The sequence below is a fragment of the Nematolebias whitei genome, chromosome 3, assembly GCF_014905685.2.
Source record: "Nematolebias whitei isolate Nwh7 chromosome 3, NemWhi1, whole genome shotgun sequence".
NCBI lineage: Eukaryota > Metazoa > Chordata > Actinopteri > Cyprinodontiformes > Rivulidae > Nematolebias > Nematolebias whitei.
Window position 1 is genome coordinate 46,973,955 of NC_056500.1, and position 13,994 is coordinate 46,987,948.

The following is a 13,994-nucleotide window of genomic DNA, read 5'->3' on the forward strand; positions in this document are numbered from 1 at the left end:
CCCAATAAAACATAATAAATACAGCAATTTAGGAAAGATAAACTCTAGATTATAAAACTATGTGGACTTATAATAAACCTCATTCATCAGACATAAACAGGTTTAAAAATGATCAGACACAATCAAACATAAACTGAAACATGTAGGACTGGTTCCTGAGTCCTGGGCGGTGCCAAAGACAAGCAGCTGTGGATCATCTCCTTGATGAGCTCCAGGAGTACAAGAGGCTGCAGAAGTGTTTCGCTCCCTGCTGGAGCATTACATACCGACAGGTATTTGCTATTGACCTCCTTGTGATTATCTAACTTAAGAAATTAACTTACGTTGGCTTCTTCTTTGTGTTTCCTAGAACCTGCCTCTGGAGTCTCAAATCCTGGACCCCTCGTCTCCTTCCTCATGCCTTCAAGCCCAGTACTTACATTAGATACCTGTAATCCTTCATCTTGTCCTACCTTCAGCTGCTCCTCTGCGCCTTCACCACTTGCCCATCTACTAACCTCTATGATCCTTCTACTACCCCTCGACCCTGGACTATACCTACCTGGAATCCTCTGCTCTTCTGTCAACGCTGTAATCCTACCAGTAAGAATAGACAACCTGTTCATTACCTGCCATTCCCTTCCTACAGTCATCCTTACTCTAATCCTCCTTCCCCAGGTTTCCTTGATGTACATATATATGTATACAGTATACAACTTCACTGTAAATGAAGTCACTTTAATTATATTATGATTTTGAGTCTGCTCCCTCAGTCTTAATACTCTGGGATTGCCTCCAACTGTGATTAAAAACAACTGCTTAAGGTGCATAAAACAAAACCAAGTTAGTAAAATATAAATGTACTTAACTCAGTATGAACATGTGCACATTTTTGTACATTATAGTGTACAAACAAGTTAAAAAAGCAAAGTTATGGTGGTAAAAAAATCTCACAAACATATTTTTGTTTAGGGCAGCACGGTGGTTCAGTTGGTAGAGCTGCCGTCTCTCAGCAAGCAGGTCATCCTGGTTCAAATCTTGGCTGGTGGCCTTTCTGGGTGGAGTTTGCATGTTCTCTCTGTGCATGCATTGGTTTTCTCCGGGTATTCTGGTTTCCTCCCACAGACCACAAACATGCATGTTAGGCTGATTGGTAACTCTAAATTGTCTCTAGGTGTGAGTGAGAGAGTGAATGGTTGTTTGTCCCGTTTGTCTCTATGTGTCCCTGTGATGGACTGGAGACTTGTCCAGGGTGTCCCCTGCCTCTCACACAGTGACTGCTGGACATGGACCCCCGTGACCTGAAAATTAAAAAGCGGATAAAGATAATGGATGGATCTTTTTGTTTAGTTTTATAAACAATTTGAAGTTTAGTTTAATTTCAGATCAGAAATTGGGAGTTTGTATCGTTTCTATCTCCAATCATCATTTGAAACATTGGACCAGCACTAAATGTGCATGTTAGCCAACATTAGGACTGAACAGCTGGTTTGCCTAAAAGGTTACATCTGAGAAAAGTTCCAGCTACCCAGTTGATGAGCCTAAAAGCTGACAGATGGGACATGCTGTAATGGAGTCACAATGATAAGGGTCTTCACAGAGCTCAGTGCAAGGGCCTAACATTTCATCCTGACAGAATCCACCGCAGAGAAAAACAGCGTGCACGGCAGCCTTGAGCTGTTTTACACAGATTCACTGTGGCCATCAAGTCAGCTCTGTGTTCCTTTGATAACTTTTACTAATTGGCTTTATTTTAATGTATATTTTCATATAGTGCCCTGAGACAACTTCTGTTGTGACTTGGAGCTATATAAATAAACTGAATTAAATTGTTTACTTTAAATACAGTGGTCCCACATTTATAACGGGCGATCTGTCCCCTGAAGACCCACAATAAGTGAAAAACCGTGACGTAGGAAAAGTAGTACAAATAGTTTATTTTTGTATTTAGATATTAAATTGTTTTAAACCCTTCCCACACTCTTGCAATATTCTAAACAATGTTTCTAAACTCAACGCTCTAAAAGAGCACAGAATGTCATGATTTCAGCTCCCTGCCTCCTCTGCTCTTTGCCACACTGCAAGCACTCTTGGCCACGCCCACTTCTCCGCTCTGCACGTTGAACAACTGATCATGCATGGAGAACAGCTGATCAGCTGCAGCAGGAAGTTTATCCTGCAGTATGGGCTGCACAAAGATGCAGCAGGTGCTAAATAATAATAAAAAAATTATTTTAAATAAAATTCCATGATGATCATGCATCAATCAGCCAATTGTGTGTCATGTCCAATTTTATTTTGAAAAACCGTGATAGAGGTAGTACGCGTTAAACGAACCGCGAAGTAGCGAGGGACTACTGTGATGTGACATAATGCTGCTCAGACTGTTGTCCTGTGATTGACAGCATAGTGTGCCATACATTCATCACAGCAGCTTCAATCAAGTCTGAACAAACTTTAAACTAAAGAAACTACACAGCATTTTGGTGACTCTTCTTCTTTCAGCTTTTCCCTCTTTAGGAATCTCCACAGCGAGTCATCCTCCTCCATCTCACTCTGTCCTCACTCCAACTACCTCCACGTCATCTCTAACTGCATCCATATATCTCCTCTTTGTCTTTTTCCAGGCAGCTGCATTTCTAACGTCCTTCTACCAATATACCCACTGTCCCTTCTCTGGACGTGTCCAAACCATCTCATTCTGGCCTCTCTCGGGAAAAAGACAAAGAGGAGATATATGGATGCAGGTAGAGAGGACATGGAGGTAGTTGGAGTGAGGACAGAGGATGCAGAGGAGAATCCAAAAGAAGAAGAATGTAGAGAGAATGTGTCACTAACAGCGGCGCATTGCCTTAAACAGATTGCACATTGGAAAGGGAACATATCACTGTCTGCTGCTAATAATAAAGCATTATTTGTGTTAGTGAACAATCGTTCATTCTCCTGCCCACTGTAGAGATCAGGCCTGTATGGCAGAGCTAATTTAACTTCCATTTTGTAGTGTTGACAGATGATGCAACTGTTGTGGTCACACACTTCTAAAACGGTGCAGCTCACATGCAAACAGGAGCGCTATGTCTGCAAATGCTCCCTGATATTCCTGTGTTGGCTGGCAGAGGCTTACACGTATTGTATGTTCCTGTGCAATGTGGCCCTGCTTGTGTTACATACTTTTGTAGGCCGCCTCCCTGACAACTGGCCACAAAGGATCCATTGAGCAGAGGCAGAGAAGAGGGGCTTTGATGGGTAATCTGCATGCGATTGTAGGGGGAAACTGGAGCTGGGTTAAAGGAAACAGGTGCAACTAATTACAATATCCCCAGTTCTCTTTACCACTGGATTTCCTCCTGCTTTCCTCACCTCCTTTCATTTACTTTATCGTCCTTGTTTTCCTTACGCTGAAATCTTTTGCTGGGGTGGTTTCCTAATGAGATAGCTGCACACACCCATAACACCCGTGCAGCTTCATTCTGCCCTTACTCACAGGTCAGACTTCAAAGTTATGAGGCCAAATCTTTGAAGAAAGTAATTTTGCCTTAATACTTTAGGCCGCACGTGTTATAGTTTTGTTCTTTGCACGTTATCAGTGCACTTTGAGTTGAACTGAATGCAGGAGGACAAGCTGCATGACCTCCTCTCGTCAGCACGTACAGTAGAGAAGAAAATAATGGAAATTTAAAAGCTTTTTGAAGCATTAAGTTTGTAGTAATAAGTTTATGGTATACGTATATTATTTCCATTGTATGAAGCATAAGGCTTTATTTCTCAGTTTTAATACACACAAGGTCAATCTGTGTGGCCATGGTTATAAATGTAAAACATCCATCCACAACCAGAGCTTTTCCCTTTTCTTCAGAGCTTGATCTAGACAGAGGAAATCTGCCAAATCCATACAGATAAATCACAAAAATAAGCTGCTCGGTTTATGGAACATTATCAGGGAATATTTGGCATTGACTGGCGAGTTTTTAAAATCATAAGCAGATTTTTTATTTTTTTGTAAAGACTAATAGACAGATGTTAGCCTTTCTAGTGCAAAAAAACATCCATTTTGATCCTAATGTTACACAACTGGATGACTTACCTTATGGTGGCTTTTTAAAATAATGTAAATTATTCTATTAAAACTGATGCTTTGGTGTTGTGGAAATTTTGTAAGTACTGTGTGTGAATGAATGTATAGTACATGTATGCACATGTGTCCTGTATGTCCTCTGGCCTGGGAGCACCTTGGTATTCCCCAGGAGGAGCTGGAGATTGTTGTTAAGGCGCAGGGGGTGTCTGGGTCTCCGTCCTTTGACTTTATCATGAATAAACAGAAAATGGATAGATGAACGTGTGGAAGAGATTAAAATCAAAAGCCACCATTAAATTAGACATTGTACAAAGTATACAAAGCAAAAATCTTTTTATGAAACAATTATTCAATATTTATTGATATTAGGTGTATTTTTTTTAGACCTGGACATGTGTCAGGTAGCTTTCTTGAGATGGGTTGGAGACACCGGCAGTAAAATCAAAATAGATTTGTGATGTCTGTAAGATTTCAGTGACTCTTCTGAGAAAAATGTCAGTCACAACTAAAGAAATTGCATTTCCTGCAAAAATGCAGCGTGAATGCTTATTGATGAAGAACTTGCTGAAATAAGATAAAAAAAAAAACATGTTGAAATGTAGCTGAAATGGAAGCACAAGCCTAAGTTAACAGAAGAAAGCAGAAATAACACATGTTTGCTGAATTAAGTTTAAATAAGCAGAAATGAGCACAAAACTAGTAAATTAACTAAAAAAGCTAAAATTAGTAAAGATTGCTGAAAAGTAGCTGAAAAGCCAGAAAAAAACTTTAACTACCAGAATGAAGTGGAATGAGATGAAATGAGCTAAAACTGTGGAATTAGCTAAAAAAAAAAAAGGTAAATTTAGCACAAAAACAGCCAAAAAATGCCTGAAAATAGCAGAAAATGCTGAAACTTGCAGAAAAAAAACTGAAAGGACCATAACAGGCTGAAATTAGTAGTAAGAAGTTAATTAGGTTGAAAGTAGATGAAATTACCATGCAGGAAAAAGTTGAATTTATCTGAAAAGAGCTGAAATTAGCTTTAAAAAAGCTAAAAAAGGTCTGATCCTCGGCTACAGAGGCTGGCTATTGGGACGTGAAATGTCACCTCACTGGTGGGGAAGGAGCCTGAGCTGGTGTGTGAGGCTGACAGGTTCCGGCTAGAAATAGTCGGACTCACCTCTACGCATGGCTCGGGCTCTGGAACCAGTTTCCTTGAGAGGAGCTGGACACTCTTCCACTCTGGAGTTGCCCCTGGTGAGAGGTGCCGAGCAGGCGTGGGCGTACTTATTGCCCCCCAACTTGGTGCCTGTGTGTTGGGGTTCACCCCAGTGAATGAGAGGGTGGCCTCCCTCCACCTACGTGTGGGGCACGGGCACGGGTTCTGACTGTCGTTTGTGCTCATGCATCAAACGGCAGTTCAGATTATCCACCCTTTCTGGAGTCCTTGGAGGGGGTACTGGAAAGTGCACCTCCTGGGGACTCCCTTGTTCTGCTGGGGGACTTCAATGCTCATGTGGGCAATGACAGTGAAACCTGGAGGGGTGTGGTTGGGAGGAACTGCCCCCCTGATCTGAACCAGAGTGGTGTTCTGTTGTTGGACTTCTGTGCTCGTCATGGATTGTCAATAACAAACACCTTGTTCAAGCATAAGGGTGTCCATGTGTGCTCTTGGCACCAGGACACCCTAGGCCGCAGTTCGATGATTGACTTTGTCATCGTCTCATCTGATCTGCGACCACATGTCTTGGACACTCGTGTGAAGAGAGGGGCTGATCACTACCTGGTGGTGAGTTGGCTCCGATGGTGGGGGAGGATGCCGGTCAGACCTGGCAGACCCAAACGTATTGTGAGGGTTTTCTGGGAACGTCTGGCAGAGTCTCCTGTGAGACGGAGTTTCAACTCCCACCTCCGGGAGAACTTTGAACATGTTCCGAGGGAGGTGGGGGACATTGAGTCTGAGTGGACCATGTTTCGTGCCTCTATTGTCGAGGCGGCTTACCAGAGCTGCGGCCACAAGGTTGTCGGTGCCTGTCGCGGCGGCAACCCTAGAACCCGATGGTGGACACCGTTGGTGAGGGATGTTGTCAGGCTGAAGAAGGAGTCCTATCGGGCCTTTTTGGCCTGTGGGACCCCGGAAGCAGCTGATGGGTACCGGCAGTCCAAGCGACATGCAGCTCAGGTGGTTGCTAAGGCAAAAACTCGGGCATGGGAGGAGTTCAGAGAGGCCATGGAGAACGACTTCCGCACGGCTTCGAGGCGATTCTGGTCCACCATCCGGCGTCTCGGGGGGGAAAGCGGTACGCCACCAACACTGTTTATAGTGGGAGTGGTGTGCTGCTGACCTCAACTCGGGATGTTGTGGGTCGGTGGGCGGAATACTTTGAAGACCTCCTCAATCCCACCGACACGTCTTCCACTGAGGAAGCAGAGCCTGGGGACTCTGGGTCGGGCTCTCCAATCTCTGGAGCTGAGGTCACCGAGGTGGTTAAAAAGCTCCTCGATGGCAGGGCCCCAGGGGTGGATGAGATTGGCCCGTAGTTCTTTATGGCTCTGGATGTTGTAGGGTTGTGTTGGCTTACGCGACTCTGCAATATTGCGTGGACATCGGGGGAAGTTCCCCTGGATTGGCAGACTGGGGTGGTGGTTCCCCTATTCAAAAAGGGGGACCGTAGAGTGTGTTCCAACTACAGGGGGATCACTCTCCCTGGTAAGGTCTATTTGGGGGTTCTGGAGAGGAGGGTCCGTCGGATAGTCGAACCTCGGATTCAGGAGGAGCAGTGCAGTTTTCATCTTGGCCGTAGAACACTGGACCAGCTCTACACTCTCAGCAGGGTCCTGGAGGGTGCATGGGAGTTTGCCCAACTAGTCTACATGTGCTTTGCAGACTTGGAGAAGGCGTTCGACCGTGTCCTTCGGGGGACCCTGTGGGGGTACTCTAGGAGTATGGGGTACCGGGCCCTTTGATACGGGCTGTTAGGTCCCTGTATGACCGGTGTCAGAGCCTGGCCCGCATCGCCAGCAGTAAGTCGGGCTTGTTACCGGTGAGAGTTGGACTCCGCCAAGGTTGCCCTTTGTCAACGATTCTGTTCATAACTTTTATGGACAGAATTTCTAGGCGCAGCCAAGGTGTTGAGGGGATCTGTTTTGATGGCCTTAGGATTGCTTCTCTGCTTTTTGCAGATGATGTGGTCTTATTGTCTTCATCAGATCGTGATCTACAGTTTTCGCTGGAGCGGTTCGCAGCCGAATGCGACGCGGCCGGGATGAAGATCAGTTCCTCCAAATCCGAGGCCATGGTCTTGAGCCAGAAAAGGGTAGAGTGACCTCTCTGGGTCAGGGAGGAGGTCCTACCCCAAGTGGAGGAGTTCAAGTATCTTGGGGTCTTGTTCACGAATAAGGGAAAAATGGAGCGTGAGATCGATAGGCAGATAGGTGCAGCGTCTGCAGTGAAGTGGACGCTGTACAGGTCTGTCGTGGTGAAGAGAGGGCTGAGTCAAAAGGCGAAGCTCTCAATTTACCGATCGATCTACGTTCCTACCCTCATCTATGGTCACGAGCTTTGGGTTGTGACCGAAAGAATGAGATCTCGGATACAAGCGGCCGAAATGAGTTTTCTCCGCAGGGTGTCTGGGCTCTCCCTTAGAGACAGCGTGAGAAGCTCGATCATCCGGGAGGGACTCAGAGTAGAGCCGCTGCTTCTCCACGTCAAGAGGAGCCAGTTGAGGTGGCTTTGGCATCTGTTTAGGATGCCTTCTGGACGCCTCCCTGGTGAGGTGTTCCGGACACGTCCCACCGGAAGGAGGCCCAGAGGAAGACCCAGGACACGCTGGAGGGACTATGTTTCTCTGCTGGCCTGGGAACGCCTCGGGATTCCCCCGGAAGAGCTGGCCCAAGTGGCTGGGGAGAGGGAAGTCTGGGCCTCCCTACTTAGGCTGCTACCCCCGCGACCCGACCCCGGATAAGCGGAAGAAAATGGATGGATGGATGGATGGATGGATGGAAAATAAAAATAAAAATAAATAAATAATAATAAAAAAATAATTAAAAAAGTACTGGTAGCTGAAAAGATAGAACAAGCTTAAATTAGCAGAACAAAGCAGAAAAAACATGTTTACCCAATTAGGCTGAAAGAAGCAGACATGGGCACAAAAAAGTGCAAATGATCTGACAATAGTATTCACTCTATAAGTTGGCAGCTCAGAACACCACATACAGAACACCATGGACTTTGTGGATAAGGTGAGGGATTTCATCATGGAGACTGATGAAACAATGGTCTCTTTTGATGTCACATCACTCTTTATGTGCATTCCTGTTGATGATGCAGTCCACATACAGAACACCATGGACTTTGTGGATAAGGTGAGGGATTTTATCATGGAGACTGATGAAACAATGGTCTCTTTTGATGTCACATCACTCTTTACGTGCATTCCTGTTGATGATGCAGTAGAGGTGGTCAGTTTAAGATTAAAATCAGACACCACTCTGAGCAGCAGGACCATGCTTTCCACAGAACAACTGTGTCAACTCTTGAAACTGTACCTGCAGTCAACCTACTTCACATATGGGGAGCAATGTTATAGGCAGAAACATGGGTGTGCTATGGGGTCTCTAGTTTCTCCTACCTCATGGAGGAGGTAGAAAAGAGAGCTTTGACGTCCTTTTCAGGGACACCACCAAGTCATTGGTTCAGGTATGTTGATGACTCCTCAGTTAAAATTAAATCTCAGGAAGTCCAACATTTTACTGACCACATCAACTCTGTGGATAAATACATCAAGTTCACACGAGAAGATGCAAAAAATGGCAGGTTGGCTTTCTTGGACTATGATGTCTCAGTCTCTGATAGAGGACATTTGCAAACTGAGGTCTACCGCAAACCCACCCACACAGACCAGTATTTGCAGTTTGACTCCCATTACCCTTTGGAGCACAAGTTAGGAGTCATCAGGACTCTGTACCACAGAGCAGACAGCATCCCCACTAATGCCCCTTTTCCACTGTCACAGTGCGGATCAGGTCAGTTCGGGTCGGTTCAGCTCGGCTCGGCTCGGCTCGGCTCGGCTCGGGTCTGTTGTGTTTCCATTTACACTTCTGGGCCGGCTCTGTAGGCGGGGACTAGAATCCAATTCGTCTCAGTAACTCAGGAGCCAGGCAGAAGGAGAAATCCCACACAAGACAGGCTCTAGAGCAATGTGGATATCCTAACTGGGGCTTCCTGAAAGCAGAGAAGAAACCTAAACAGGACTCCAGTCAGCCAGCAGGTGAAAAGGAGGAACCCAGACCCAGACCAGTGGTCATTCCGTATGTTGAGGGAGTATCAGAGAAACTGAGACGTTTATTTTCTCAACATAACGTCCCAGTGGCTTTTAAACCCCAAAATACATTATGGCAAAGACTGGTTCATCCCAAAGATCCAGTCCCCCGATACAAACGGAGTAATATTATGTATGCTGTTCAGTGTCCGGAGGGCTGTGATCAATCGGGGAAACTAAATTTGGCCACTGGCCAAAAGGATGGCCCAGCACAGAAGATCAACATCAGGCCAGGACTCTGCGGTCTACACTCATCTCCAGGCCAGCGGTCACTCTTTCAGGGATGAAGATGTTAACGTCCTGTATTCAAACCCCAGTTTGGACCTGGGGTCTTTCTGTTTGGAGGCGGCTTGTTCTTGTGTTAGTGTGGGTTTTCAACATGAGCACATTATTAAAAGTCTGCTTTAGTGCTTTAACTTTAAATCAGTATCAGGACCCGTCTAACTTTTTCAGATACTTTAAAAACATTTGCGCCTCTTGTCTACATGTAAACAGAGTTTTTGACACAAAACATCGAGATTGACATAAAAACAAATATATATATATATATATATATTTATTTATTTATTTTTTTTTTTTTTATAAAAGTAATATAAAGATATTGTTTGTAATTGGGGCAGCACGGTGGCGCAACTGCTAGAGCTGCTGCCTCTCAGCGAGCAGGTCCTTGGTTCAAACCCCGGTCCAGGGGCCTTTCTGGGTGGAGTTTGCATGTTCTCTCCGTGCATGCGTGGGTTTTCTCCGGGTACTCCGGTTTCCTCCCACAAACCAAAAACATGCATGTTAGGCTGATTGGTAACTCTAAATTGTCCCTAGGTGTGAGTGAGAGAGTGAATGGTTGTTTGTCTCGTTTGTCTCTATGTGGCCCTGTGATGGACTTGCGACCCGTCCAGGGTGTACCCCGCCCCTCGCACAGTGATTGCTGGGCATGGGCACCAGCGACCCCCGTGACCCAAAATTGAATAAGCGGGTAAAGATAATGGATGGATGGATGGATGTTTGTAATTGTAAACTAAACATTTAAAGACGGAGCCTTAAGCCTCCAGTATACTCGAGCGTACATGAGTCCACAGAGGTCCGCGCATACCAGATTAGAGTCGATGCAAATGCCCGCAGGGCATGTCCGTGCAAAGCTCAGTTGTTACGACTGCGTACGCATAATCGGTGTCACACAATAAACTGCCCAGCAACTGACTTTTGTATGCAACACCAATGTATTAAATTCCCCTTCTTCATCCCTGATCTAGCCTTTTCTTTTGTTTTCTTGCCAAACGGCAAGTGATCTCTTCCTCCTCTTTTGATGCCACGACTGAAATGGTGAGAAATGAAGGAATTTGTCACGAGAGAATTAAAATCAAGTCCATCGTGGCTGCAGGAGGGTCTGGAGATTTCCTGGTGGGACAGTTTGATGTGTGGGCTGCAGGGCCAGCGCTCCCTGTTTTTTTTTTTCTTAGAACATTTTATTAACAACATATAAACACAGAACACCGCTGCGGCTGGGGCTGCCAGTTCTCCTTTTTTTTTTTTTTTTTTGCGACCTGTCAATCAATCCAGTAGGCATGTCAACAAATGACCAATCTGCAAACTCAATTTGTCCCGAAGGTAAACGCCCTTTGCCTGCGGAGCTGACTGCAACCGCTCAGGGTGGACGCTCAAGTATGAAGTCTCAACCCTCTGCAGACAGTGTGCACAATGTCTGCGCAGCTGACAGGACGAGCGAGTATTCTGGAGCCTTTAATGTGCATAAATAGACATTCTATCTCAATGTCAGTGTTGGATAAATAAATATCCCTTCATCATCTCTATTTACTCCAGGAAGCTATTCTGAGGACACGAGAAGATTTTTAACTGGTCTTTTACTTACAAGGATAGACGGTCACGATAAGGCAGGGTTATTCAACTGGCGACCCGCGAAAAGGCCATTTTCGGCCTTTGGGTGACTTCAATCCAGTCCACCAATGACTTCATTTTTCTTTTTTTTCTTTTTTTTCTTTTTTTTGCGGTTCTGGGTTTGGGTTCTGTTTATTGCATTTATGATTTCATGCAACAAAATAAACAAATTTAAAAGTTAACAGATCATTGTAATACTAGGTTTATTTACATAATAACTTTAATTGCTGGATGTCTGGCCCCTGAGCTGCTGGCTCTCAGTAACTGTGCCCCCCTGAGCAGTTTAGTTGAACAGCCCTGCGATAAGGCTTTCACAGATGTACACAAGTGTCATGCTTAGAGCCTGGTCAGTGAGAATCTGCACCGGACAGTGAGGCAGGAAGTGTTTTATAATGCATATCCGACATTCACTGGTGACCTCGGTCTGTCAGCTGAATCAGACTCCAACCAGCTCCTCTGAGCAGACAGACTCTCTGACCTCACACACATGGTTCACCATTAATTTAACATAGTTGGTGATAAACATCCATAACCTTAACTAAAGTCCCCTGACAGTCAGCAACAGTAAAATGCCTGGAATGGAGGTTTTTTTTTTTTTTCAAACTACATCCTGTTTGACATCAAAGATGGAAGAAGCTGTTAATTGGTGCCTTTATATCTCCATCTTTTGTTGTTCTTTATCATCTTTGTCGAGTCCTTGAGCTCTCCTTTTCATCAGGGCGTCATCACAGTATGGATTCATTAAAATACACTTTTATGATATGCATTTTTATTAGCAGCAAATGCAGTCAAAGACAGCTAATAAAAAAGGGATACAGAACTTATGTGACTTTTCCTCTTCTGCACAATGAGCTAATCGTATTTCAATATAATCTTGGCAGATGCAGAGAGGTGGCTCCCCAGATGGCGACAAATGAACATTTTTTCAACGATAAAACTCCATTCATGGTGAGTGAGTCACATTAGGACAGTTTCAAGCCTGTTCACTTGTAGCAACACATTCCAAAGTGTGTGCTTCATGTAGGTTGCTATATTTCCCTCTGCCCTGCCACACCTCCTCCACAGATTAGCCCCATCTATGTGTGCGAGAGAGGAAAGGAAAACAAGCTTGCACTAAGACAGCCCTTATTAGTTCATTATGAATTAGAGCTCCACATCTGCAACTAATACGCAGCCAGGTGGGATTTGTAAAGTGAGTACAGTGCAGAGTTTGTTCCACTAATGCATTATAAACACTGATAGAACATGTGGCCTTTGAGGTTCTAGTTACATTAAATATGGACCTTGATGCTGCTCAGATATAATGTTTCTCATATGCGTCAAAAATTTTGAATTAAACAACCTAGGATGAAACAAAGCGGCACCTTTTGTTTTTGCTCGCACATGGGCCTTAGTCCTCATTTAGTCCTGTTAGGCTATGGACAGAAATCTCATTTTCTCCGGCTGTTTTTCCATTTTTCATTGTTTGTTTTTATTTTATTTTTATTTTTTGTGGCCATGAGGATGAAAGCAGAGCAGCAGAACTCATTTCACTTCATCTCAACATTCATCTAAATTCCATTAAGCTTAGCTGTCCTGTCAACTGTGTGGCTATGAAGGTGGGTAAAAGGCCATTTTCCCAGGCTGTTCCAGCCGATTTGGGCTTGAAAGAGAAGCGGTGCAGTGAGAGAAAAGGGACATCAAAATTGACCCTCTGTCATCAGGCTGTGGTATGATCCCCATTTGCCTTTCTCTGGGTGATCAGTCAGCAAGCCTTGATCAAAAAGGGATACGTCTTCCAACATCCCCCCTCCTTTCCAAGAGATGAGTGTCCCTCACTGTCACTCTGCAATCACTTCCTGTGGGTCAGGAAGCTCCCGAACAAAGGCCTGTCTCTTTCAGCCAAGCAGCGCGAGTGCCGAAAAAAGAATACAACACATATTTATGAAATTATCTGGCATCTTGTCTTTCATTACAATGAAAGGAAGAATTGTTTCAGCCTCTCAGAGATGAAGCATGTGACTCCAGGAAATCCTCTGCTGCTGTTACTCTCTTGGCTAAAAGGTGGAGCTTGGTTTTATTTTTGCCAGAAGGAATCTGTGTTGTTCAGACACTGTTCAAAGAGCACAGTGTCTTCAGTTTCAGAGTTTATTTTTATTCTCTGTGTTGTGTTTAAGTTCTGTTTTCTTGTGCCATATTCCATTTACCCTCAGCAAACCTCCCCAGTGGTTTTCCATTCAGGGTGCCACCCTCACCTGTCCCCAGTCAGCGTTCAGCCCAGGTGTTTCTATCACTCTCACCCAGCTCGATATTTAATCCATCCCTCGTCACCGCCTCACCGTCGGATCATGGTTCTGCCTGTCAGAGGTCTCAGTCCTCCTCGTGCCACCCTGTGTCCCCCCCCTCCTGAGTTCTGAAAGTTGTTGCTGCCACGTCAGCTCTTTGTTTCTGTTCATTTAATAAATCCATTTTTACTTTACTTCGTGCTCCTCGTGTCTGCCTGCACATGGGTCTAACCTCACTGACTGTGATACATGGAGTCTGAGAAAACTCCTCATTTGTGGGAACAATTGAAACTAAACTGTAGATTAAAACCCGCCTTCCTCACTTTTAAAAGATCTTATGTTGAGTCTTACGTGCGCTCTCAGATGTTGTTACTCTTGGAATATTGAACATCAAGTTGGACAAAAAAATGCTCTCAGTTTATCTTATTTACTCAAAAGAAGCTGCTCTTGATAACAGGAGAAGATTTTAAAACAGTTTCACTT